The sequence below is a fragment of the Equus przewalskii genome, chromosome 25 (genome assembly GCF_037783145.1).
Source record: "Equus przewalskii isolate Varuska chromosome 25, EquPr2, whole genome shotgun sequence".
NCBI classification, from domain to species: Eukaryota; Metazoa; Chordata; class Mammalia; order Perissodactyla; family Equidae; genus Equus; species Equus przewalskii.
In genome coordinates, this window is record NC_091855.1 from 13,881,711 (window position 1) to 13,909,342 (window position 27,632).

Consider the following 27,632-nt stretch of genomic DNA (forward strand, 5'->3'; position numbering starts at 1 on the left):
TTTTTTTTTTTTTTGAGGAAGATTAGCTAACATCCACTAAACCTCCTCCTTTTGCTGAGGAAGATTGGCCCTGAGCTAACATTCATGCCCATCTTCCTCCACTTTATATGTGGGACACCTGCCACAGCATGGCTTGCTAAGCAGTGTGTAGGTCCACACCAGGCATCCGAACTGGCGAATCCCAGGCTGCCAAGTGGAACATGTGAACTTAACTGCTGTGCCACCAGGCCAGCCCCCTAAAATCTATCTTTTAAAGCATAGTTCAGCTGGAGATAAAGTAAGCCAGAAACAACTGAAAAAATAATATTTCTCAGAAGGAAAAAAACTCAGGAGGATTTTCCCCTGAGAGCAACTGCTAATCCTTAGTGGATTAGAGCCTGGGTTCAAATGGGCACACAGCACACTCAGAGTTGGGGGAATTGGACACAAAGCTGGGGCTCAAGCAGGATAAAAGGTTAAATGGGGGACCCTTACTTATAGCTGAGACTCCCAAGGGGTGATACCCTCAATGGGTAAATTAGAAAAAATTCACCCTGAAGCATGCCTTTCTCAGCCATGGTTCTGGATGGGTCAGGAAAAGAAAGGGGGTGAAGAAAAGAAAAAGATGGAGGAATATCCCATTCATTCATTCAACGAATATTTATTGAGTGCCTATTCTGTGCCAAGCACCATTCTAGACACTGGGCAACAAAGATCTCTGCCCATGTAAGAATTTCTAACCAAAATTTGGCTTGTGGGTTTAGGGCTAAAAATTTAAACCACTTGTATGGCCTGAAAACCTGCAGATTAAAATTTGATAGGAAGAAGTGCTGGTTTGGTAATGTCCCTGGATTGGCAGTGTTCACAAGGATCTCTGGTGTGAATGCTTACTGCATTCTAGGCACTTTTCTAAGCACTGTATAAGTTCTAACTCATCTAATTCTTCCAAAAACCTTACGAGGCAATAATATTATCTTCAGAAGCACAAAGGGGTTAAGTAACTTATTTACTCAAGACCATACAGTTTATGTGTAGAAGAATTTAGTTTCAGAGCTTATGCTTTTAACTACTATACTATATTGTCTTTCATGTAAGGATACTTTTCTCATATGTTTATGTATATGTATGTATAGATCTCATTTGAGAAGCCACCATCTTGCTTAACAGGGAAACACCAAAAGCGTTACCATGAAGTTTATTAAAGTAACAATTATCTCTATTCCTACTATCATTTAATGTTGTTATAAAGATACTATCCAAAGCAATCTTGCAAGGAAAATAAATTACAAGTAAAAAAATTGGAAAGGAGGAGCATTAACCATACTTTGTAGCTAATATGACTATATATTAGGAAAACCATTGAACATAATCTCTGCATGAGAAAATCTTTTTCAAGTATATACAAAACCCAGAAGCCATGAAAGAAACTATAAATTTAAATACTTAAAAATGAAATTTATGCATAACAAAAAATCCATCAAAGCAAAATCAAATGACAAATGAGAATCTGGAGAAAATGTCTCACACATATCACAGACTAAGGCTATTTTCTTTACTGAATAAAGAGCATCTATAAATAAGAAAACAATGACCAACAATCTGGTAGAAAAATGGATAAAGGACAAGGACAGACAGATCGCAGAGTTTGAATGTTTATGTTTAATGAGTTTTAAACTTAAAAAAAATGTCCAACTTCAATCATAATAAAGATTAAGAGAAATAGCATTAGTTACCTATCAGATTGTCAAAGATAAAGAAGTTTGATAAAAACTGAATTGTCAAGGGTTTGAGGAAGCAGTTGGTCTTTTACTTTTGGTGGAATGATAAATTGATACAACTTCTGTAAAGGACAATCTATAAAAAATTTAAATGTACGGATCCTTTGACTAAGCAATTTCACTCTTACGAATTTTCCTACATTTATACTTTCATTTGAGCAAAATGACTGACATAAGCATAGTTATCACATCATTATTTGTAATAGCAGAGGCTTGGAAACAACTTAAATGTCCATCAGTAGGGGATGATTAAATATATTATGGTACACCATGGAATATACTTAAATGTCCATCAGTAGGGGATGATTAAATATATTATGGTACACCATGGAATATACTTAAATGTCCATCAGTAGGGGATGATTAAATATATTATGGTACACCATGGAATATACTTAAATGTCCATCAGTAGGGGATGATTAAATATATTATGGTACACCATGGAATATACTTAAATGTCCATCAGTAGGGGATGATTAAATATATTATGGTACACCATGGAATATACTATGCAAGTTTTTAAAAGAATAAGGAAGATCTGCAGTGGTAATGGAACAAAATCCAATACACTGTTAAATAAAGAAAGCAAAATGAGAACAGTATGTCTAATGTGCTACCATTTGTATAAATTACACACACATGCACATTTGCATAGCTTATCTTTATAAGATTGTTTCTAGGGAGAGGAATTGGTACCTGGAGAACAGGGAAAAGAGAGAGACTTTCTTTTTGCTGCAAATCCCTTTATATTTTCTGTTATGTTTAGGTTTTGTCTGTTTTCATAAAAATAAAATTAACCATATAAACTAGTCTTTCTAAAAGTGAGATGATATCAATTCGTTATTGCATTTCAAGATGTTATTGAAAAGACCTCCATGCACAGGAAACTGCGTGGAATTTCGTTCATCTACCTTAGAAGGATGAACCTGTGATTTGACTCTGTTTCTGCAGAGGCATCATTTTGGATGCATTACACCCCTGGGCTCTGTGATTAAGTGGTCCATAAGTCAGAGGCCTGTGATGTCCTATTTAAATCATCTGGCAAATAGATGTTTGGGGGGTGGAACTCTTTCCCCATTTTTTAAAAAGAAATTTAATTTTTTAATGGTGGCCCATTGAGTGGTAAGCACATATGAAGATTGGGACCATCATTTGGAAATGTCCTTAAATGGATGGAGGGAATGTAAACTGATAATCCCGTTCAATAATGCAGGTCCAGCCTTGTTTTTCCCATTCCTGCCAAGGAGCTGCTGGGTGACCCTGAGTAAGCAGTTTCATCCAATTTGACCTCAAGCCTTTCCATTCCTAATGGAGGAGCAATCGTGATGGTATTTTTCTTGTTCACAGAGTGGCAGATTAATGAAACTTTGGGTAACTTCAAACTTCTAGCTAGACAAAAGGGACTTTTGTATACAAGATGGTATGATTTTTAGATATTTCATGTGACCTCTCCATTCTTTAAGGCCATATGAGAATTTTTCTTAAGGTGAAACAGTGCACTAACTCCTTGATGTCACTGAGTTTGCAAACTGTTTTTGTTCATTTTGAATAATGAATAAGCCTCACAAGTTAATAGTAATAAAGAAGACAGGTTTTCTTACTCTCATTTTAATGATGAGATAAAGGTACAGCTGAAAGGGATTATATAACTTTCTCAAGCTCTCATGACAAACAGATGACAAAGCTAAATTTTCCCACATGATGTCGTATTGGTTGAGAAATGTATCCTTATTTAAAATATGACATCAGTAAGTCATATGCTTTATGGAGCACCCATGCCAGCAGTAACATTACTGAGCCCTATACGAGGCACATGGCAAAGTGGTCTGAAAATTGGCTAGGGCCCTAGCATTCGTTTACACAGCATTCAAAGCAAAATTAATTTTGAGTCAAGCAAGTGGAACTGCAGAATTTGAGGGGGTGAAAAATGAATTGTCTGTGTTCACTTCTTTTTTTATCCTCTCATTTTCTTTAGTTGATGTTCTTCTCAGATGCCAGAGACCAGTCATGGTTGCCAGATGACTGGGCTCTGCTGGCTCATCAAGGGGCTGTGGCAGTGCTTGTTTCCAGGAGAGTTGGAAGAAAAGATGCAATGGAAAAAGCACACGCAGTCATCTGTAAGTAGCTGCCTGGGTAGTTCTCAGTGCCCTGTGTTCCTCTAAATGTGAACTTAGTCTGATAACTCGTAGAACTGGAACTTTGTGAGTGCAAAGTACAGTGCATGCAAGCTGAGCTGCAATGTTAGTGAGCAGTGGCAGAGTGCTTTGGTTAACGTATATACACCCAGGTTTGTAGGGATAATCTGTGCAATTTGACTTTGGTCGGTTTGATTCCAAGAGAACTGGATGTTCCTGGGAAAAGACAAAAGTGCCTTATTTCTGAAGATATTGTAACCATTTAGGTACTTAGAGATGTGGTTTTCTTTTTTTTATACTAAATTTGGGTGATCAGACAGCTGGTCCTAAAAATCATATAATCTGCCATGAATTTTGATGATGGGCTCTGTTCTTAGAGCTGTAGTTTCAGTGAAGCCCATTTTCATGGTGTCACTTAGAAGTATGATTAATATGATAAGCCATCAAGGTCCCTTAAAAACAAAGTCTATAAAGGAGTTACCGAAGTGATACCTACGAAGTCAAAGCAAGAAGTGCCCATACCTGATCTTCGTAATGACTATCATGTTTATGTTGATGTGAGCTCTAATTCAACTTGGTGTTTTCTCATGGCTTCTCTAGTGCTAGATCTGACATGAATAACTTGGCTGCAATAATTATAATCAAATGGAGAATAAACTATATACAGCTGTGTCTTATAGCCATGCAGTTTCTTTAGGTTGTTGATAATGTGTTTTTTTCCATAGTAATAAAAAAAATCATTCTTTTTATCAGTTTTTAAATATTCATACTTAGCTCTTAATTTATGTGGCCTAATTTCCCAATCACTTTCACTGCCTTGGTTCTGTTTTTAGTGCATAATATTTTTCTGGGGGAGCAATTCTAGTCCTAAATTACTGTCAGCAAAGATTAGAAGCAGTAGTCAGAAGTGTTCTACTCCTTTGAACGACTATGTGAAACTATATCTCTGCCCCGCCCCCAATGAGTTTTACATTGTGACACCTCTGATCAATGTGGGGTTGCTGTGGGACTGAAGAAGAGGCTGTGCAAGGACTGCTGTGACTGGAGAGGTACTTTTTACTTCCTTTGTGCCTAAACTGCAGCATCTGTTCCACACCTAGAAGTGAACAGCTTGTTTTCCAATCAAAATGGATTCTTCTGTAATTCGACCTTTTTTGGAAATTAGGTACACTTTCCAACATACATGTTTGGAGGCCCGTGGGTATTTGAACCATTTCCTAGTCTACTTTCCCAGACATAAAAGATAACCATGTATAAAATAAGTGGAATGAAAATGTCAAGGTGTTTGGGTGGGTTCTTTCTGCAGAAAATATATTTGCTTATTTCAGGTTCTCTATAAAGACTTTAAAATAAGTAAGAGAAAGTCTAAAAGCACCTCTTCAGAACTGAAATCATTTATGTCTGATGGTATAAATAGAACCTTCTAGAGTAGAAGCCAATGAGCCAACTCAGATACCACTGCCTCTATGAAGCTGTTTTCAATGTTCTTGTGAAGGGAAAGTGGTTTGCCCTGCTCTGCTTTTCCAAAGCACTTTCCACCTCCATAAAAGCACTTATCTCATATCTCAATCTTCCTTGAATTATATTTTTTCATTTGTGTCACGATCCACCATTGAAATCAAGGTAGGGATTTTGTCTTATTCATTTTATATTCCCCAACCGCCACATGAGACCTTTGAATGTAGCTGTAGATCAAGAAGCCACTCCAGCCCACTTGGTTTCCTCCACTAAGAAGGTCTGTTCACTCCCTCATCTCTGCTAGGATTATGTGCTCTTAAAGCACTATTCACACACTATTCCGTTGACTTGTTTATATAGCTATTTCTTCTATTAGACTGCAGATTCCATGGGGACGTGACTATGCCCTCTGTCTGTATTTCCCCAGGGCCTACCATAGGGCTGGGGACACAGAGAGTACTCATTAAATTTCTACTGAATGAATGTTGGACTTACTCAGTGAACAGTGGCCTTGAGTTATGTGAATAGAAAGGATAGGGACCCATTCTCCAAAGTTAGCTGTACTGCATAATAATAGTAAGGAATAAATAACAATTGCACATGACGGTACATATACATGCTTTAGTGCTTTTTAGCCCTGATAAAGTACCAAAGAAGTACCATAAGTACCAAAGAAGTATTTGGCTTATGTTCATATCATCATGACAGGAAGGATTTGTTGCTTTTAATTCTTACTTTAAAACCCAGAGATGGTAATCTATCGTCTCTTAGATGCTTAAATAGAATTGATTGTTAAATAGAATTGATTTTCTCTGATCTGTAACCAGATTTAGACTTGGATTTGAGTTTTCATTGTGTCTACTGATAGAGTTGCCTCTTACTTAGCCTGCCTCCCGAGGAGTGTCAGCTCCTGAAGTGCAGGAGCCTTGCTCTTATCTCCGGGTTCCTAGCGTAGAGCCTGGAGAGTATGGTGGATGATCAGTACACATCTACTGAATTGAATGTAAAATGAATGTATGACCGAATTAGAAAAACCTATACAAATTCTTTATCTAAACTTTAAAGTGAAAGTTTTTTCTACTGCTTGGGAAGAATCACTGGGGCCAAGTGGTTTTTAAGAGAGATGTTGAAACCTTGTGAAGATAGTGGTATTTACAAGCTAGAATATAGGTCTGGTGTTGGTTGTTCCCAGATTCTTCATTTAAAAGATTAAGCTTCATTCTTTTAGAAGCTTAATCCTATTTGTTTCTCTATCTCCGTTTTAGATTCTTACCTAGAGAAAAAGACTTTCAGAAAAGGTAACGTGAGGCGAAATCAATTAGATCACAAGAGTAAAGTTTGTCAGCAATCAAATTTTCTGTAACTTTCAGGTTGAATCTGATAGAAGTGCAGGTTTTATTAAGAAAGGGTTTAGAGATCCTGCTCTGGATCTCTATTCTCACATGAAATAAACTTGGTATTACATACATAGTTCTTAATAAGTTATTCCCTTATCTTAAGCAGCATTGAATAATTTTAATTTAAACGCTTAACCTAGTTTTGGTGACCCTCTAATTTTTAAAGTTAATATGTCATTGAAATAAATTTTTCTTTACTCCTGAGGTAACTTCTTAGAGATGGAAAAGTATCTAGTCTTTTCCACTTTTTGTAAGGTATTTTATAAACTAAGCCACTTGCAGTATTATTTACTACTTTCTATCTTTCTTTTAATATCAAGGGCTCTGGTCTGGCTTCTGGAGGAATGCACTGTGATTGAGAAAGCCACACAATGATTTAGCTGCAGTAGACCTTAGAGATCATCCATTTTGAGCTCTTCATTTACAGATGAGGAAATAGAGGCTCTGAGATGTTAACTGACTTGCTTAAGATTACACAGCTAGTCCATGGTAGAGACTAAACTGGAACCTAAGTCTTTTGACAGCTTGTCCAAGACTCTTTCTACTATGCCTTATGAATTTTCCTTATCTAGTGAGGCAAGATGCTCACTTCTAGGCACTTATTGCTGAAAGTGGCTATCAGAGTTCTATGAGTTGAGAGTTTTGGGTGGCAACACAGAGCTAAAATGTAAAGACTTAAATTCATTACATTATTCTTTAACTAGAGAGCTAGATACAAGGTTCAGTGTAGATGCCCTAGGGGAACAGCTATGAGGTGCCTCTCAATGAGGGAAGTGAGGATTTCCTTCAGAGAGTTAAACTAGACACCAATAAGTACTGGATCACAGTGGATATTTACACAATCGCCTTAGAGTATGATGCCAAAGCAAAAAAGACAACTGCAAAACTAAATAGCATGTATTGACATCCCAAAGAAAGAGTGTGCCAGTCAGAAAATATGTTGGTCAGCTATTGAAGCATAGACACAGTCGAATCATAAAGATTGCTTGTGCCTGCTTAAGCATCATGAACTGCTATGGTTCTCAAACTTTAGTATGCTTCAGAATTAGCTGGACGGCTTTTAAAATACAGATTGCTCGGCCCTATCCCCCAAATCTTATGGCCTAAGAATTTGCATTTCGAGTAAGTTCCTAGATGACACTGATGCTGGTTGGGGAATGACATTTTGAGAATCACTGGTCTAGAGGTGTATTAATTTTCTATTGCTGTGTATCAAATTACTCAATTGTAACAAATTTAGCAGCTTAAAACAACGCATATCTATGAGCTCACAGTTCTGTAGGTCAGAAATCCGGGACAGCAAGGCTGAGTTCTCTATTCAGGCTGAAATCAAGGTGGGCTGGCAACATTCTCATCTGGAGTTCAGGGTCTTTTTCCAAGCTCATTCCTGTGATTGGCGGAATTCACTCCCTTGCAGCTATAGGACTGAAGTCCTGTTTTCTTGCTACCAACTCTAACAAGAGTTGAGGACTGCTCTCAGCTCCTGGAGGTCGCTCTCAGGTCCATAGAGGCTGCCTTTAAGGGAGAAAATATGCCAATCTGTCTGACTCAAGTGTTCCTGGTCTTTGTAGTAACTGAATTTCTCTCAGGAGATTAATAAATCAGTATTCTGATCAGATACATCAGCCCCTGTGAACTTATTTAATGTGGATCTCCTCTTAGTATAAGGTTTCATTCTTACTGTGTTTAATAGATTGAATTTTGAGACTGATTCACTGAGATTCAGATCATGGATGAAGATAAACTTAACAAGTTGAAAACCATGTTGGGTTGCAGACTGGACAGCCAGCCTGCCCTCCTAGGCATCATTCTTCTCTATTGCTTTCCAATGGTACTTGTTCTTCAAACTCCTCATCATATAGCACATCCTAGATTGAAGCCATGATTAAAATTAAAATGGAAAAGTTCTCAGAAATTCAAACAAAATATCCAGTGGTGTTTCTTTAGCCAATCTCCCCAAACTCTCTTCATGTGGGAATTGATTCTTTTACTGAAGCCTTGAGATCTTTGAGCAATATAAAGTTTCTTAACTGAAGTGGGATCCTGAAAATAAAATTATAAAAGGTGAAACAGTGGCAGCTTCACTTCATTTCCCATGAGAATTCCTGTAACCATCAGGGAGATGTGCAAGGCAGTTGCAGATGGTTGAGAGTTAACAAATAAGGCTTTGTGATCTACTGGTTTTTAATGCTTGGTCTATATGCCTGGTTGTGCATGTGTGTGTGTTTTTTACTTCTATTTGCCAAATTTTGTTTCTTTATACCTTAGGAAAAGTCTAGCTTTATTTTTTTGAGTAGCAAGGGCCCAGAGGTCCTTTATACAAATTTAATTAGCTGATTCCTTTATATCACTCAAGGATCCAAATATAGAATTCCTAATTTCCTTTAGTAAAGATCAATAATCAGGATTATTCTTAGTTCTTTCCTTTGTCAGATCAGGATAGTCTCACATTGTCAGAGAATAAAACTCAGTCTCTATTTGAGTTCATTCCTAAAGTCAGGGACAACCATCCATATCAGAACACTGGTTTATAGTAAACCTTTGTAGACTAAATTGAAATGAGCTACAAAAATCTAACAAGCTGAAATGTTACTTAGATTTTAAAAAGTCAACTGTGTAATTTAGGGCAGGAAATATTTGACTTTATAGAAGTTAATAAGAAAAAGGCTTAAAATTTTAGTTGCCTATAAACTCAAAATCTGCCATCAGTCTTATACACTTGTTACGTGGACTTTGTAGCTGTATTAACATAAGCACACGTCTAGATCAGAGATGGACATATTTTCCTTCTCTCTGTTCTGGTTAGACCACCTTTTGTTTAACTGTTCAGAAAGATTTTCATAAATGATTTTACGGAGTCGGGCTCAGTAAGATTAGAGATTGGAAGTCGAGTCACTGGAAGTAGTACAGTTCATCCAACTGGGATTACTTAGCATAAAAAAAGAGAGAACTTTTGGGGTTTCATTGCGTAGACTAGCTAGTTAACTTAATAACAAACCTCATTGCAAGAGTATCAAGGAGCTTACGGAGTCAAGGAGAAGGTGGAAGAATCAAGCTTAGAAAGGACAGGGGCCAGAGCAACTTAAGAGGTCCCAGTAAACCTGGTGGTCGTATTCTTCAGGGCTCCACTGCCAGAGTGATCATGCTGCAGCACCTTTCAGCTTTTTTGTCAAGACTCAAACCCAGGGAGTCTAGCTTGGGCCATATGCTCATTCTTTGGCTAAAGGAAGGCAGGACACCGTGACTCACAGTCTCACCAGGCTACATTCAGTAAGGCACAGGCAATTTCCCCCAAAGAACTGGGGTGCTATTATTAAAATAATGAGGAATTGTATGCCATGCAGTCAAAAAGTAACAGATGTCCACAGCAGGTTACGTGATCATGATCTTTGAACACGTGGAAAAGAGGTGAGACTTGGTACGGATGTAGGGCAATGGTTAGAATGTCAACCGTTACATTACTGTGTTTCAGCTTGAGGAAGAACATCCTAACAATTACAGCTGTTAACAGGCTGCGTTGTGAGATTATGGACCTCCTATTTTTATTAGGATTCTTTTGGTTGCATGTAACAGAAATTTGACTTGCAGTAGCTTGGTAAAAAGAGAAAATTATTAGAAAATACTAAGAATATTTCATGTGAACAAAGAAAGGATTGACCAGCCAAACTGTGGGAAGGGCAGACATACCAATGGGCCTCAGAAAAAAACTAGAAGCAGGGACTCGAATGCAGCTGGCCCTATTTCTCTTTCTTTTGTCTCTGCTTCCGAGTATTGGCTTCATTTTCTTTCTCTGCAGACTCTCTCTCGTGTACATCATATGAAATGTGGTTGCTAAGAGTGCCTGAGTTTCACCTCCCACAATTTTGCAGAGAAACTGTCTCTATCACATTTAGTGAGAAAAATCTTGGGAAAAGGCTCTGGTCCATTGTGGGCCAGGAGTCCAACTCTAAGCAAATGAACCATGGCTAAGAGGTAGGACACTCAATTTGGTTCAGTTGCCTTCTCTGGACTGAACTAGGGTATGGGGAAAAATTGGCCCTTGGTAGAACCAGAACTGAGAAAAGCAGTTCACAGAAGAAAGAGGGATGCTTTTGTCAGAAGGGAATGTGGTGGGCAGGCAAAACAATGGGTCTATTACTCTGTCACTGTATGTGTTCAGACAAAGGTGGGACCAGTCAGAGATATTATAGAAAGGATTCTTATGTTGGTGGGAATTTGAACTGGAAGACCCAAGTTCTTCCCAACTTGGAGATGCAAAGATTCTAGCTGCTTTCTAGGTAAGGCAGGCACATATTGGTTTTGGGTTATATCTGAAATTTTCTTTTTCTGTGTATTTCAACTCAAGGGTTACTTTGGTTGAAAACCAGGGAATATTTATCCTGCTATTTTTTGGAGTTTGAGAATGGAGGAAAAATTTTATTATTTAAAAATGAATGTCTTGTGGAGGAGGAGTCTTGTATACTTACAGGAAAAATGGAAACTAGGGACTTAAAATCATATAGGTTACCTTCAAAGGGATAGAACACTTAAATCTAAATAATTTGTTTTAAGATGATTTGGGGTTTTTGTAACTTTTTATTTTGAAATAATTATAAATTCACAGGAAGGTGCAAAGAAATGTCCCAGGAGGTCTCGTGTACCCTTCACCCAGCCTCCCCTAATGTTAACATCTTGCATGACTCTAGTACAGTATCAAAACCAGGAAACTTATATTGGTATAATCCATAGAACTTACTCAGTTTTCACCAGTTATATATGTACTCATTTGTGTGTGTGTGTGTTTGTGTGTGTGTAACTCTATGCAGTTTAATCATGTGTAGCTTTGTGTAACCACCCCTACCATCAAAATACTTAACTGTACCATTACTGCAAGACCTATAGCCACACTCCACCATCCCCCATTCCCTAGCTTCTGGTAACCACTAATCTCTTCTCCATATCTATAATTATATTATTTCACACATGTTTTACAAATGGAATCATGCAGTATGTCTTCTTTTGAGATTGACCTTTTTCACTCAGCATAATTTCCTTAAGGTTCATCTGAGTTGTTGTGTGGATATATAATTCATTCCTTTTTATTGCTAAGTATTATTCTGTGGTATGGATGTACCATGGTTTGTTTAACCATTCACCCTTTTAAGGGTGTTCGGATAGTTTCCAGTTTGGGGCTATTATGAATAAAGCTGCTGTGAACATTCATGGACACGTTCCTAAGTGAAAATAAGTATTCATTTCTCTAGGATATGTCTCTAAGAGTACAGTCCTTGGTTGTATGATAAATCTATTTTTATTTTTAAAAGATACTTCAAGCTATTTCCAGAGTGGCTGTTCCATTTTAGATTCCCACCAGCAATGTATGAGTAATCTAGTTTCTTGACATCCTTTTCAGCATTTGGTGTTACCACTAATTTTTATTTTAGCCATTTTGATAGGTATGTAGTAATATATCCTTGTGGTTTTAATTTATGTTTTTATAATGGCTAATGAACTTGAGTATCTTTTCATGTGTTTACTTGCCATCTGTGTATCTTCTTTGGTGAAATATCTGCATATCATTTTGCTCATTATCTAATTGGATTTTTTATTTTTTAAATGTTCAGTTTTGAAAAGTTCTTTTCATGGTCTAGATACAAGTCCTTTGTCGGATACGTAGCTTACAAATATTTTCTCCCAGGCTGTAAATGTTCTTTTCACTCTCTTAACAGGGTCTTTTGGAGAGTGCAGGTTTCAAATTTTGATGACGATGATTCTGTTTTTAAGTAAGGAAGGAATAGATTTTGCATATTTTTGATTGATCTAAAGAATTTTAAATTGCCAGATTATCTGCTCGACTTTCTCCTTTTTCAGCTCAGACTTGGTTAAATTTAAGATGAAAATCATTCAGTATACAATGTTCAAGAGTACTGGGGTGCCTGTGCATTTGACTCTATTCTAACACTGATGTTTCTCTTTAGTGGTGTTTTAACTAATGAAGAAAAAGAAAATCTAGCTGTTTAAGGAGGCAGTTTCCCTTTGAGTTTCAGCAAAATTTCCTTATGGACTGGAAGGAGGACATGGGATTCTACTTGTACTACTGACTTTTGCAAGTAAAGACACCTCACATTACCAATATTTTTCTCTCCACACAGTCCCAAACGTGCCAGACGATGCGGCAACATTCCATGTTGCTTTGTTTATACACATTAGCTTTTGGCTTCTTTTGGCAGTCCATTTGTTCATTCCACAAATACTGCACACCTACTAGTGTGTCAGGATTGTGCTAGGCTCAGGGTTGTAAGGGGAACAGGATGCACATAAGTGCTGCCCTCATGAAGCTTACGTTTTTGTTCTTATTTCTTATTTTTATAGGTTTGTGTTGCCTGTGACTGTTTCACTGATTCAATTAAATATCCTTAATTCCCATTTCTTGTTACAGAATCTTTCTCATTCATCCCAGCTGCAGTGCGTCTAAATCTCAGTGAATGGTTTTAATGGTTTGGGAGTGGCTGCATTCCATTAAAATGAAAACCAAGCCAAGCAAGTAATATTTGCAAGCATACACATGAGAAGATGTTATGAGGAGGAAAATCCTCATATTTAGTTACTTTCTTTCCAATTAGGGGAATTTTTGGCAGAGCCTTAAGTTACCTTAAGAGTGCTTGAGGCTTCTAAATACGAGATCTCAAAGGCTGCAGTTAACCTTATTCTATAAAATGAAGCCCAGCCATTGGAATGAGCCAGTTAATCAAATGCCTTTTGCATAGTCCATGTTTTTAAAAATCCTGACCTTGTATCATTTATAAAAACTGTGATGCCATGTCAGTCTTATGGTATAAATGAGACACTTTTTCTATCTGTAAACTGGCTGACCTGTTTATAATCTTGCTAAAATATATATAAAATTTAAGTCTGGCTTAAAGGTAACTTGCTCAGAGAGAAAATTCTAAAATAGGGTCTAAACTGTCGAAATTAGTTAGGAGACATTCTGAGTTGAAAATTTAGTTTTGAGTTAAATTCCGTTACTCAGTAGCCTTTAATATTTTGTTTGTTGTGAGCAGGTTCCTGTGTGAGAGATTGCAGAGAGATCAGCCATACTTTTTAAAGTTCATTGTAACAACACATACCGCTTCCTCTGTTCTGGGCATGTTTTATACTCTTTACAAATATTAACTAATTAAATCCTCATAATAAACCTATAAGATAATATTATTAGCCCCATTTTATAGATGATGAAACGGAGACACAGAATAGCTATTATGCACTAAAGTCCCAAAGTCAATTAACAAGCAGCAGAGCCAGGATTCGAAACCAGTCTATCTGGCCCTAGAGGCTATGCTCTTAACCACTACACAGTGGGCCTATATTGTGGTTAATCAGGTGCTTTTCCATACAACACAATAAAAGCATCAAACTGAGAGTCTCCTATCTTTGAAAAGGAAGTAATATATAGAAGTTTTTGGTGGCAGGAAAACTGGACCTAGAATGAGAAGATTTGAGTTCTGGCATTACCAGTACAAACTTGGTAACCTTACAGAAAATATCTACATTAGTTTCCTATTGCTACTGTAACAGATTACCACAAATTTAGTGACATAAAAATACAAATTTATTCTCTTCGATTTTTGGAAGTAAGAAGTTTAAAGTCAAGGTGTTGGCAGGGCTGCATTCCTTCTGGAATCTTCAGGGGAGAATCCATTTCCATCACATTCTAAACCAACATTATCCAAAGACAAAAGAGAGACGATCTCTTGTGAGACTTTTTCAGAAATAAAGAAACCTTTCCCAAAAGCCACTTGACATGTGTTTTATTGACCAGAATTCTGTTACATACCCATTTAAAATCAATTTCAGGCAAGGTGAGTGGGATTACCATGTTTGACTAGGTCCTGTGCTGTCCAATATAACTTTCTTTAGTGATGGAAATGTTCTGTTTCTGTGCCATCCAATACAGTAGCCACTAGCTACATGTGGCAGTTCTTGAGCACTTGAAATGTGGCTAGTGCAACTGAGGAACTGAGTTTTTAAAATTAAATTTAAATAATGAGTTTGGCTAGTGGATACTGTATTGGGCCACATAGGGCCACATTGATCATTTGGGGCAGAATGGATGTTGGATAGTCAGCTAACTACCATGCCCATTACATTTTTAAATAAAACAGTGAACAGGAGGTATATATGTCTTCAGAACTTCAGTCTAATTCCTGGCCCATCTGGGAGGCTCTTTTGGAGACAGACAAACCTAATACACAACACAGAACCAGTACACATACTTAAAAGGGCTAACAGTGGCAGCATCTCCTAGGTGAAGGGGTAAGGTGGGAGATCATGGTATGCCAGCATGTGCCAGCATGTGGCATGGTTCAGCTAATAGTGAAGGTTTGACTGGGATGTGATTGGCTAGGAACTCTGCTGGTGAGAGACAGGCTGTGCATCTCCACTAGGAAGCTGGTTTGTTTTGCAGTGTTGTAAGTAGGGAATGACAGTGCTTATGAATGTGTAGTACATGCCAAAGCCTGCCTGCCTGGGAGGTTGTAAAGCTAGAAAATACATAGACGGCATTGGGGAGGATCCATCCATCCATCCAATAAATGTTGATAAATCACTTGCTATGTGCCAGGTACTGTTCTAGGTACTGAAAAGACAGTAAATGAGACTAAATCCCTGCCCTCATGGAACTTAGTTGTTACAAACAAGTAATACATTTCAAATTGTAATAAGTGTTAAGAAGAAAATAAAACAAGATAATACGACAGAGTGAATGAAGTACATTTTAACAAATGTCTAGATCTGTGATTTTCTCATCAAAAGCTCAGGGGTTTTGAGTTTTTCCTCTGGGAAGAGGACATTTGGTTTATAGGCTTATTTAGTTTCGCAGCAAAAAAAATAAAAAGGCTCTGTTTGGATTAACTAATGGCCAAAAGAAAGAAAAATTAGTTCCTGAGAAGGCAGTATACTTCTCTGCTGTTTGAAAATTAAATTTTACCTGAGATGTTGTGGTGAGCCTTACACGGGCCAATAATTGGACGAAGTTTATTTCTAGCTTGATCTTGTTCCCCTATATCCTTCGCCTTATCTGGAGAACTTTGGATATCTTAAGTAAACTTCTGGGCTCCAGCTTTCCCAACCATAAAATGGGATTATTAATAATAATTACCAATTGTACGGATCCTGGAAAGATTGGCCATTATGAAAATAATTATAAAATGTTTTATAAAGTTGTAGACCAAAGGAAACATTAAGCATTTTTCATTAAAATTGAGCAAGTGATTTCACCTCTCTGGGTCTTAACTTTTCCAGTGTTAAAACAAAGTAGTTGTAGTATTGTCAAGAATGTTAGACATGCCACAACTAGAAGGACCCACAACTAAAATATACAACTGTATACTGGGGGCATTTGGGGAGAAAAAAGCAGGAAAAAAAAAAGAGAAGAAGATTGTCAACAGTTGTTAGCTCAGGTGCCAATCTTTTAAAAAAAAAAAAGAATTTTAGACATCAGATCCTGGGGCTGGTCCGGTGGCGCAGCGGTTAAGTTCGCACATTCCGCTTCTCGGCAGCCTGGGGTTCACCAGTTCGGATCCTGGGTGCGGACATGGCACTCGTTGGCACGCCATGCTGTGGTAGGCATCCCACGTATAAAGTAGAGGAAGATGGGCATGATGTTAGCTCAGGGCCAGGCTTCCTCAGCAAAAAAGAGGAGGACTGGCAGTAGTTAGCTCAGGGCTAATCTTCCTCAAAAAAAAAAAAAGAAAACAGATCCTCTCTTTCAGTGCTAGTAGAAATAGAAACTGGTATAACCTTTCTGGAGAGCCAGTTGGCAGAATAATTATAAGTTATTTAAAATGTATGTACCTTTTTGTACCAAGAAACAAAACTGAACAAGTGTTCAAAGGTGTATGTTTGAGGATGTTCATCGTAGTATTGTTTATAATGGCAAAAGACAGTAAACAAATGTTGAACAATAGGAATTTGCTTCAATTATAGTACCTTCTTTGGGGAATTCTATGCAGCTACTAAAGATGATGATAGTATTAATAGATATTAATAGAATTGGAAAAAAATTCAGTATACTAGCATCTTTGGTGATTTGTGCCTCTTCACGTTGGGCTACTGCAATCAGGGATAATAATAATGGTCACTTTTTAAAAAATCTAGCAATAATGGCAGATAATTATTGAGCACTATGGGGTCCTACACACTATGCTAATTGCCAAAATTGACTTTAGTGGGCCATTTTAAAATGGAGTCAGGGCTGCCTTTCCAGGGCTGCCTTGCTCTCTTGAACCTTGGACTGGGCCAAACCTTTAGACTGAGCCAAAATGGCAATTATTTTACAAGCAATTGTTTGAGAAGTCAGCAGGAGAGTGGACATTCTGATCGCAGACTGAGGACTGCGGACCTTCTGAAGACAGAGTCAACAGTCAGTCAGTGTTTGGCCAAGGCTAGCTCTCTGCCTCCAACTCCAAATAAAATTCTTTGTAATAAAACCTCCCTTCTTTGCCTTTAAAAGCCCATGACTTTCACTCCCTAGAGGGACACTATTTATGTTTCTACCTGAATCTGTGCTCCCCAAATTGCAATTCTTTGATCTCAGATAAATGCTTTGCCTCTTAAACCTCTTAAACTTTCTGTTTTTGAAGGTTGACATAAGCTTTGCTTATATATTATCTCATTGAAGTTTCATATTAATCCTACTGAGTAAGAATAACTTGAAAACTCACTTTACAGATGAAAAAACCAAGGCTCAGAGGAGTAAAGTAATTTGACCAAGGCCTTAAATTCAGAGGTGGCAGAGTCAGAATTTGTACCCAGCCGATTGACTCCAGAGCCATCTTCTGAAACCGTGGGCTGGACTGTGTCTCTGTAAACGACCTGTAGGTTCTACGTAGGATAGCCGTCATAGGGATACTGTGGAAACGCCTCGTATCCTTTCCTGTGACTGCACTCTTATTTCCTGGAACTGCACTTTGGCCTGAGTATGTGGCAGAGGAAGGGGTGATTCACTCTTTAATGGAGAAGTCAGCACACTCCAGCCCATGGCCCAAAGCCAGCCCGCCGCCTGTTTTTGTAAATCATGTTACTGCGACGCAGCTGGGCTTATTCATGTAGGTATTGTCTATGGCTGCTTTTGCACTACAAGAGCAGAAATGGATAGTTTCAACAGAGATCATAAGGCCTGAAAAGCATAAAATTTGTATTGTCTTGTCCTTTACAGAAAAAAAGTTTGCCAACCCTGCCTTAATACATTAGGAATCTGTAAGGATGTGTCCCCTATTACAATGCCCACTTTTCTTTCCTGAAAGAGAGTACTTTTGAAAACAAGACAAACCAGTTTTAGGGTTACTTTCCTGCAGTGGCAGTTGCTGAAGGGTTTTCCAGGGAGGTGAACAAGAGCAGTCTATTTCAGGACTACTGAAGGCCCTCTGTGCATGGCTGACGGGTGCTCTCTATCCGGGCCTTCGTTGCCTTGAAACTCTGCCTGTTGCTGCTCCTCTGAGATGGAATGTGTATTCACAAACGAGGCACTCCATTAGTCATGGTGCATTTCCTGGGCCCTGGAGACATGGGCATGACATCACCAAGGGCCAATGAGAAAGGATCTCTGTAGCGCAAGCCCTCAGACCTCTTTGAGGACTGTAGACTGTGTGTTCCGTTCCTAGCCCTCAGGGTGTGATTTGAGACTGCCTTCCTCATCCAGCCATATTTTGGGCACAAAAGTTTAGCTTCCAGACCCAAGAGGCCAGGAGAAGCTTGAAAATCTGCAGAGCTGGAGGCAGATTCCCATTTAGTATTTTTTTCCAGGGCTCAGGTTTTTATTCTGAGTTTTCCACTCTGAATGACGTTACTTTGTGTGGTGAAGGGTGCGTGGTGAAAGATGTAGTCTGCATTAGATAAAAGGCACTTGGCAGTTAGAATTTCTGGATAAGTATAGGTTGGTAGCATAACAAAATAAGAAGCATATTTCCCCGTTTGGTTATATTGCTTTTGTGTAGTTTAACATAATGAAACAACGTCTTTTAACAGCACAGTCTCCCAGCAAAATTAGTATGGCTTAGAATAGGGAAGTTACCAAAGGGACTTTACTGAGGGATTAGTAACTCATTAAATCTTTTGTCTTCAAGAAGAAAAGAAACTTTGTTTTTCCAATTCTCTTTTCTTAGGATTTAAGCATTTTGGATAAAAACCTCTCTCTGCTTCCTAATTTATGTATTTATTTATGAAAATGATTGTGGAATTTGGTCTCAGGGATAACTGTTAATTCTATGTACCAGAAAGTTTATTGAAAGAATTGTTTTCTAGTTGGTAATAGCTCAATCTTTTGCTAACAAGCCATAATTGTAAAACTCCCCCTTTAAAAATTATCCAGGGGACTTGAGGCTCAGGACTCGATGTGAGATTACACTGCACAGACTTTCATAGTTTAATTCAGGAATTGAACCCGAGAGTTGGGTTTTCAATCTTCATAGGCAATCTGTAGTGGAATGAGAATGATTTCTGTAGTATTTTTTCGTGTTTGAATTCTTTTTGATGAAGTCTAAGAGAAACTGGGAAAAAGCTGTTTTTGTTAGTCTGTTATCTGTGGCTGCTGTAAACCACAGGGGTGCCACTCCTACGGCTTAAAAAAAATTCCTTGTTTCTACAAGATGAAAGTGATTATTATTTTTTGTAATTATAGAGACTTTTTATTTTAAAAAATCACTTAAAAACACATGAATTTATTCCTATTTCCTAAGAACAAATATACCAGTAATTAAAGGAATTTCCTCCAGAACTGTGTAATGTACTGTAAAAGAGGACACTTTATAGCACTTCAGAGATCCTCCCTCAAAGATCTCCATGCAAGTCAAAACATTAATTATTAAAATTTTGAAATATCTCTTGGAGATATTCTAAATGTTTTTTTTTTAGCTTTTATAGATGAGGAAACTGAGATACGGAAAGATTGAATCGTCTGCCTTGTGTCATTCATAGAAATAGATATTGAATGCACAAATCATTCTATTCAAAACCCTTAGGAGGACATTCCTTTGTCTTTACATAAAATTGTTCTTGTTTTCCTTTGACAGCTTCAAGCTTTGCGTCATTGTTGTTAACAAGAGTGCTTGTTTTTCACAACCCTTTGATTGGGATAAAAAAGCAGGTTAGGGGGCCCCCCGGGCCAAGTGGTTAAGTTCGCACGCTCCGCTTCGGAGGCCCGGAGTTTCGCCAGTTCGGACCCTGGGCACAGACATGGCACCGCTCATCAGGCCATGCTGAGGCAGCGTGCCTCACAGCACAACTAGAGGCACTCACAGCTAGAATATACAACTAGGTACTGGGGGGTTTTGGGGAGAAGAAGAAAAAAAAAAGAAAAAGAAGATTGGCAACAGATGTTAGCTCAGGTGCCAATTTAAAAAAAAAGCAGGTTAGTCTAGCCTAGGCAGGACTGGAGCAAGCCCTGAAAGGGGTCATTACCTAAGGGGTAAAGGTGTGGGGCCTCCATGAGCTCTCCTACTGCCTCACTCTTGACAGAGGACTTAATTCTCCTCGACCCTATCCCACAATTTCTCCCACGTGAACTAATATTTGCCACCTTTCAGAGGATTGTGAATACTCAGTTTAATGTTGATAAAATGCTTTAAACCTTTGGGAAGAAAGGTCTTATATAAGTACACAATTAGTATTGGCCCCCCTACCAGTCCTAAGCTTATTGAGCGGGCAGTGGGCACCCTTGGGTTAAGTTAAACAGGTCCCTGTTTTGGTGAGGACAGCCTCTGGTGTGAGCTCTGCTGCTGCCTTGGGAATACACATCTGGTTTGCAATGTTGAAAGCCAGGTGATCTTTAAAGCAGCTACACAGAGCGTCTCTTCACTGCTTCTGTTTCCTGCTGATTTGGGGAGCAGCAGATGCCTCCCTCGGAAACCGTCCCAGAGTGTTGGCATGCCATGCTGATCATCTCATTAAGCCCTGCACTTTTCCTGCAGAAGAACACTCTTGAAAGGCCAGTCCAGAATATGACAGCGAGAGGTCATGAGAGATGGTCAGATTGGCTTGTGAAAAGTTAAGGATGAGTCATGTCACTCCTGAAGGGACTGGCATCAATTTATTGCACAAAACCAAACACTGAAGGAAGAAAAGCCTTTAGTCTCATTAAGGAACCCAGACAAAAATCCCACTTAATCCATCTTGCTTTTCCTTTTCCTCCAACTCAGCTGGTGTGCAGGTGTAGGGCAGCTTGGCAGAAGCTTTGAACATTTGGAAAAGGGAGTCATTACTGAAAGTCACTGACACACACTTCCCTTGGAATGCTGCTGATGTCATGGAAAACTGGGACCTTAGCAATAACCCTTAACAACCAGAGCTACAGTAAACAGTAAATGTTACCTCCACCAAGGCATTGGTTTTTAAAGAGTTTTAACAGGCTAGGGCTTGCCAGCCACAACTCATAAAAATGTTCTTATAATTTTACCCTACTCTCTGAAAGCACTGGATAACTGCTGAGGTTTCTCTGCCACTTGGGGATGCAAAGCCAAATTCACGTCAGTTCCGAGGTTCACTAATCAGAATTTATAGCACTTCTTTTCCAGTCCTCTTCATACCCCATGCCATGCTTACAGGGTTTGGCCCAGTAGATTTAATACTTTTTCAAAGAAGTCTCTTGTCTTACTGAGTTGCCTCAATTTTTGGTGATGGGGTGAATCTATGTGCTAGGTTTTGTCTAGGATTTTATTAGGCTAGTGGTTAACCCAGTCTGGTTAATTTGTAGCCCTCCATCTATAGGTTATATTCCAACCAATTTGAAGCCATTGGGCAAAGTGACATCCTGTAGTTCAAACTCTGAACTAGGTACATAGCAAGAAAACAAGCAGCACTTGCTGTCACATAGAACTGTCAGGAATGATTGCTGTCAACAGTTTAAGAAAGCAAAAGAAGACACAGAAACCAAGAGATCAGGAGGAATTTTCTCCCACAATTGTCTTTTAAGAGAAGAGGTTGGAGGAATATTACTGTAGAAACCAAACCCAGCGTGGCTTCTTTAGACCTGTCCACACGTTGGGAAGAAGTGGAATGCCAGCACTGCTTATGTGAGGCATTGTCATGGTGACCATATAATTTATCCAAAATGGATACTTTTGAGAGTGAAGGGGCTCTACTAAGAACTACTCTGGGACAATAGGAAGAAACTGGGACTGTCCCAGGCAAAGCAGGCATGTGATCACCCTTGTCATTGTGCCAAGACCTACCCAGCCTAAGCCCTTTGAGGAGGTAATCTTCACAATGCCAGAGAGAGAGTAGACCCATTCATGCAACCTGGGTGTCTCAGTTACAAGAAACAAGTCCACGCCTAGAATTAGTGAGCTAGGTAAGGAACTCTGTTACTGCAAGATTTCCCTAAGTTAAAACCTCAAGTAAAGTAAGCTTGAATTCATACTCTTAATTTACCCAGTTTTGAACACTACTTTTTTTGCTATCAGCCAGTGGTTTTCACCATGTGGTCTAAGATTCCTTGGGGTCCCCAGAGATCCTTTCAAGGGGTCTGTGAGGTCAAACTATTTTCATCATAATATTAAGACATTCTTTGCCTTTCTTATTCTTATTTTCTCATGAGTGTACAGTGGAGTTTTCTATAGGACATGTGAAGAATGATACTGTAACACCTTGAATGAAGAACCAGATGTCAGAGTCCAGCTGTCATCTGTTAAGCCAGACAGTAAAGAGATTTACAAGAGTGTAAAACAATGCTACTCTTCTCACTAAGGTTTTTTGTTTTAGAAAATATAGTTATTTTTCATAAAAATGTCTTATTTATGTTAAGACGTTATGGGTTTATTAGTGTTACTTTTTTTTTTTTTTTTGAGGAAGATTAGCCCTGAGCTAACATCTGCTGCAAATCCTCCTCTTTTTACTGAGGAAGACTGGCCCTGAGCTAACATCCATGTCCATCTTCCTCTACTTTATATGTGGGATGCCTACCATAGCATGGCTTGCCAAGTGGTGCCATGTCTGCACCCAAGATCCAAACCCCCGGCCACTGAAGCAGAACGTGCGCACTTAACCATCACGCTACCGGGCCGGCCCCTATTAGTGTTACTTTTAAATGAATTAACAAATAAATGCTTTAAAAATTCATCAGTTTTAATTCTTAATATGGTAAACCTATGCCTCATAAATAAAACCTCTGTGAGTCCTCAATAATTTTTAAGAGTATAAATGAGTCCCAAGACCAAAAAGTTTGAGAACTGCCACTCCAGACCTTTCTCTCTTTCCCTGGAAGGAACATGCAGGTAAGGTGAGCTGATAAATTCCCTGATGAGAGAGCCCAGCTTTATTCATTATTGCATCTACTACAACACCTAGCAAAATGCCTTGTCTTCAGGTAGTGCTCTGTAGAAACATGGGTAGACAAAGCTCCTTGAACTCTGCAGAGTTGCCATGTTCTTTCCTGTTTGGGTGTTGCATTAACGCTAGTGTTGGATTTGTTTCAAGTCTTCGTCTTTCGATATTTAATGTGTTCTAATACTCTTTGTTAACTAATCTTATTTTGATGTAGCAATGATAACGATGTCATTTTTCCTTCAAAAGGTTTATGGAATAGATCAAATTCTCACGTGAAACAAGTATGTTAGATAAGAAATCATAAAGAATAATAGAAGAGAGACTTGTTGCCTTCTTTTTTTTTAAACCAGGCTAATTCTTGTTTATCTTTGACTTCAGGTGTCACTTTCTTCAGGTAGCCTTCCTGGACCTTCCCAGGCTGGCCTAGTCCCCCTCCTGTGTGCTTCCAAAGTGTCTATTATCACTGGACGTACGACTCTGGGTCATTCCGTTCACATTTTGGTTTCGCCCAATTAACTCTGAGTGCCTTTATATCAGAAGTTGTGTCTTTAATCTCCTTATTCCCAGAATTGAATTGTGTTTGGTACAGGGTAAGCACTTCAAGAATATCTGTTAAGTGAAAATGTATAGAAGGAAAGCAAGTTAGCTAATTTAACTAGTTAGTGAAATGTCCCATCTCCCCCCCCAGATTGATAGACAGTGTTTATTATCTCTTAAAAATATCACAAATGGGTCTCAGGAATCATCCAGAATCTTGTTTCCATAGCTGTGCAACTTTTAGATCTTATTCATCTGCCTGCAGAACTGTTCCTTTTTCAAAGACATAGATGCCATCCCCAATTTTTGACATTGTGTTAACTGTCGTGGCTTGCTGAAACACAGCAGCTCACTTTAACACGGTGTTGTTCCCTCCAAGCGTTAACTCATCTTTCTGGGCTTGAGATACCCTGCAGATGGTTTTTCACCCAGGAAATTCTGGATTTCAGTGAGAGACCTATTCTCCTGAGTAACAACGTTGATGGGAAGTGAGCATACCTGGACTTTATCTTGTAATAGAAGCAGAGTAACATCCTTGGTCATGTTCTGTACCGGACTCCAGCTACTGCGAACCGCAGCCAGTCTTCTCTATTTCCCCACCATTGTCAACCTGTAGCCTCGTCTTTTTCTTTCCAAGGAGACCGAGGTCTATGTTGATGTGACTGAAGTCCCTCCGCAGGGTTCCTCTGGGGTCCATCTCAATAACTGTGCTTCCCTTCAGAGTGATGTTGACATTTCCTGGATTGTTGACAGTCTGTTGAAAATGGTCTTCATTCTCAAAGTAGATGTGGCAAAGAGAGGTGAAGTTTTTATTTTTAAATGTCACGTACCGTGGTTTTCGTAGTACTGAAAAAAAATTTTTTAGTAGAACCAACTGCAATTTGAGAAAACAAGATAGATTGCTTTGTTATGAACTTACATGCAAACTGATGGACATCCACCTCCCCTCCACACTCACGAACTCCTTTCAGAGTCAGAATCTTCTAAGCCTCTAAAGCTCACCTACTTCTGAGAATGTGATTTTTATCTCAATATCAGAAATTAATTCCATTGGCAAAAAGGGAAAAATCATAAAATAGTTTTTGTAACACAGGTTCAGTTCTGTCATAAGTAACATTTCATTCTTTCTTACAGTTTTTAAAAATTTACTTTCAAGTGAAAATATTCTTTTCTGATTTTTAAGTTTGTTCCTTGAACTAGAAATACTACTTTTTAAAATAAGCAAGTTTGAAAGGTGTTTCCAAGGCTTGAAATTAACCTGCTGCTTTGTAAATCAACATGGCAGGATAAACTGAGGCCACAGTTTATTTGGATAGCAGCATTATCCTCATAATTTAATAATAGTGATAATTATATATGATAAGTGAAAGCCAAAATCTAAATTTATGAAACTAGCTTTTAATGACATGCATTCTGCTTGGTTTTAGGTTGAGTCTTTCTTCTGAGTGCTATTAGTTACATAAGTTTCCAAGTTTCTTTCTTTTTCTTGAGACCTAACATTTTGGATAAGTACTTACCAAACTTATATGTGAATTTTTGATCAGAAAGCAGAGAGAGAGAGAGAGAACGAGAGAATGTAGCACAATTCTTGTCAAATCCTCACTGAAAAGGGTTTGGTGGGTAGAGAGTAATGTGTTGTCTGAGATGGAGTCCTGAAGGCACACTGATTTTTGTGGACAGGGCACTGGCTGGATGGGAATGGGAGAGCCGGATACTTGTCCTGACTTGCTACCCTAAATATCAGTGTGATTTCAGCAGATCGCCTGACTTCTCTTAGCTACTGTTAGTTTCCCCATCTGTAAAATGAGGCTGGATCAGATGGTCTCTCAGGCCCTGTGCAGATCATCGAATTCTATAGTTTGTTTTGTCCTGTGTCAGAATTCATGTTCTTGAAGTCCCTAGTTGACAAATACAGTGTGGGAGGAAATGACACAGGCTTGAATAAACAAAATGGATTTTGTGCACACTTACGTGCTAATCCCTAAAGAAAAAGAAAATGCAAACGAGCCAGAGGCCAAACATGAAAATGGTGACAGTGAGGCAAACATTGAAGCAGCCAGCTGAAAGCTTCATTTCCTGGCCCGCCTGCCATGAGAAAGGCTGAGCCTGCCAAATCCTTCAGGCAATCAAGGCCAGAACTTCGGCTAGCTCTTATTTTGAGCTCTCCCCGTTCCACACACATAAACCACACAGGAAAATTGTCTCTCTCCCTTCATATTTTGCCTTTTGGCTATACCTCTATTTATGCCAAGTCCTTGCCTAATTCCCTTCCTTCCAGCTGTCACTATATTCTGCCTGTTACTTTCTGGGGCTTTAAAAAGCAGCTGCAGTCTTCAGTTGGAGGCACAGGGGTGGTGACCTTGGTGGTAGGATGTTGTTAGGGTGTGTAGACTCTGTCAGAACCAAGTCACTTTTACCTGGTTTATAGGCAGTTTGAACAGTGTTCTCACTCTCCTTCCTTGGCAAATGTCAGAACTAATGGCTTTAATTTTTTTCCCCTCCCTTCCTCTTTGGGGAGTTTTTATCCCCCCCCACCGCATTCCTCAACCTTTTTGTCTGCGAATATCCTGTGGAAGATTTGGTTTGTCTTAGGTTCTTTTGCCAGGCTGTTCATCTTCTCTTTTTTTCTTTTCGTTTTTCCTCATAAAACATATTTATCTACTGAGAGAGCTTAAGATGGATAACCCGAGCCTGTGTACTCTCTCACAAGCCTAGAAATTTGACCCCTTCTCATCTCTGATAGTGCATCCTAAACCATTAGGTCTCCCAAGGCCTAGAGAACTCTTGGCCATTCGCTGTCTGTCTAGCCCCAGCTGGTAGAGAGCTCGTTTTGGTGTCCATTCCTCTGGCTTGTGATATTTTCCCACGGAGCTTGTCTGCATATATCTCATATTGGCTCTTAGTGATGGCAGCTAAGCATAGAGGCACTTGGTTCTCATCATTTTACAAAACCCAGGAAGAATCAGGAAATCTGCTTGAAGACTCTTGGCTGAATATAAGGAGAAGGCATGTATTATGAAGGTTTTAAATCATTCGGTGCACAGGCTGACTTTACTGGCCCGAATATTGAAAGCAAAGCAAAACAGAAACCCTACCCAGTCACTGTCTTCTGTCCTGGATAATTGTCTTTTGTTGATGAGTAGAGCTTTCTTATATACAATGGGTTGTTCTTTTCCACCACTCTTTCTGGAAATTCCATCGACTCTCTTGCCCTGTACCTGGCAATGCCAACCCACACTTTCTCATGAATTTGTTTGGCTATATTGTTTCTAATGCCCAATTAACCCTTTTGTCACTCATCCTTTCCCTTAGTCCATGTTTTTTGCATTGTCTATAATTCATAGAATCATAGTATGATAAAATATTAGTGCTTGAAGGACCCTGAGATGTTATCTCCCCAAACTCTTCATTTTATAGATGAGAAAAAGACAGCCTACTAAAGGAACGTGATTAGGCCAAAGTCACATACCTGCCAGAGCCTATGCTCACAAGTGTTTTTCCACTATACTACCCTAGGCTCCATGTGTCAGGAATTTTCCAAAGCACTAGAAGAGTAATAACTGCTTTAACAGAAAGGGGATGCACCCTACTGGAAAGGGGACAGGTTTTGGAGCCAGACAGATTTAGGTTTGAATATCTTTTTCTGCCACCTACTGGTGGGGTGAATTGGGCAAGTAACTAAAGCTTTTGGGGACTCTGTTTCTTTCTCTGTAATATGGGAATAATAACAATAATACTTGAGGGTTATTGTGAGTATTGAATTATATAATCTGTTATATAAAGAGCCTGTTATACATATTATGTTCAATAAATTATTATAAAAATTACTGATCATAGGGAAATGTTATATACGTAAATAATAATTTAAAATAGGTATTTTATAATTGACTATTCTGAGCCTCCCATTCAATAGGATTCTCTTAAACTCAGGATTAAAGTATGAATGGAGTGAGTTTTCTGGAAATGAATTTCTGAAAGTTATTTATACCATGGCTGTGATTCATGCATTCCCCTTTTCTTTATGACTTTCATCTGTATTGAGCTGCAGTCT

The 27,632-nt window shown here is 38.7% G+C and overlaps 1 protein-coding gene and 1 long non-coding RNA gene across 18 annotated transcripts in view; one reads left to right on the forward strand and one right to left on the reverse strand.

Annotated features, from left to right (window-relative positions):
* The window catches only part of RAD51B (RAD51 paralog B), a 672,513-nt gene that overhangs the window by 238,765 nt on the left and 406,116 nt on the right, over nucleotides 1-27,632 (forward strand). For 8 of the 16 annotated variants that reach the window (XR_011532983.1, XR_011532982.1, XR_011532980.1 and 5 more), the window contains one exon: nucleotides 3,734-3,875. The exons of the other annotated variants lie outside the window; for them this stretch is intronic. The gene's annotated coding sequence lies outside the window, so the exon portion shown is untranslated. The remainder of the gene's footprint in view (nucleotides 1-3,733; nucleotides 3,876-27,632) is intronic. 16 annotated transcript variants of the gene reach the window in all.
* LOC103547160 (uncharacterized) lies at nucleotides 20,791-25,316 on the reverse strand. 2 transcript variants are annotated; one of them, XR_543882.2, is made up of 3 exons: nucleotides 25,099-25,316; nucleotides 24,080-24,427; nucleotides 20,791-23,653 (listed from the first exon to the last, which is right to left on the reverse strand). It is a non-coding gene; the product is annotated as an uncharacterized lncRNA (long non-coding RNA). The 2 variants fall into 2 exon arrangements; XR_543883.2 differs by having other exon boundaries at nucleotides 24,080-24,455; nucleotides 25,099-25,290.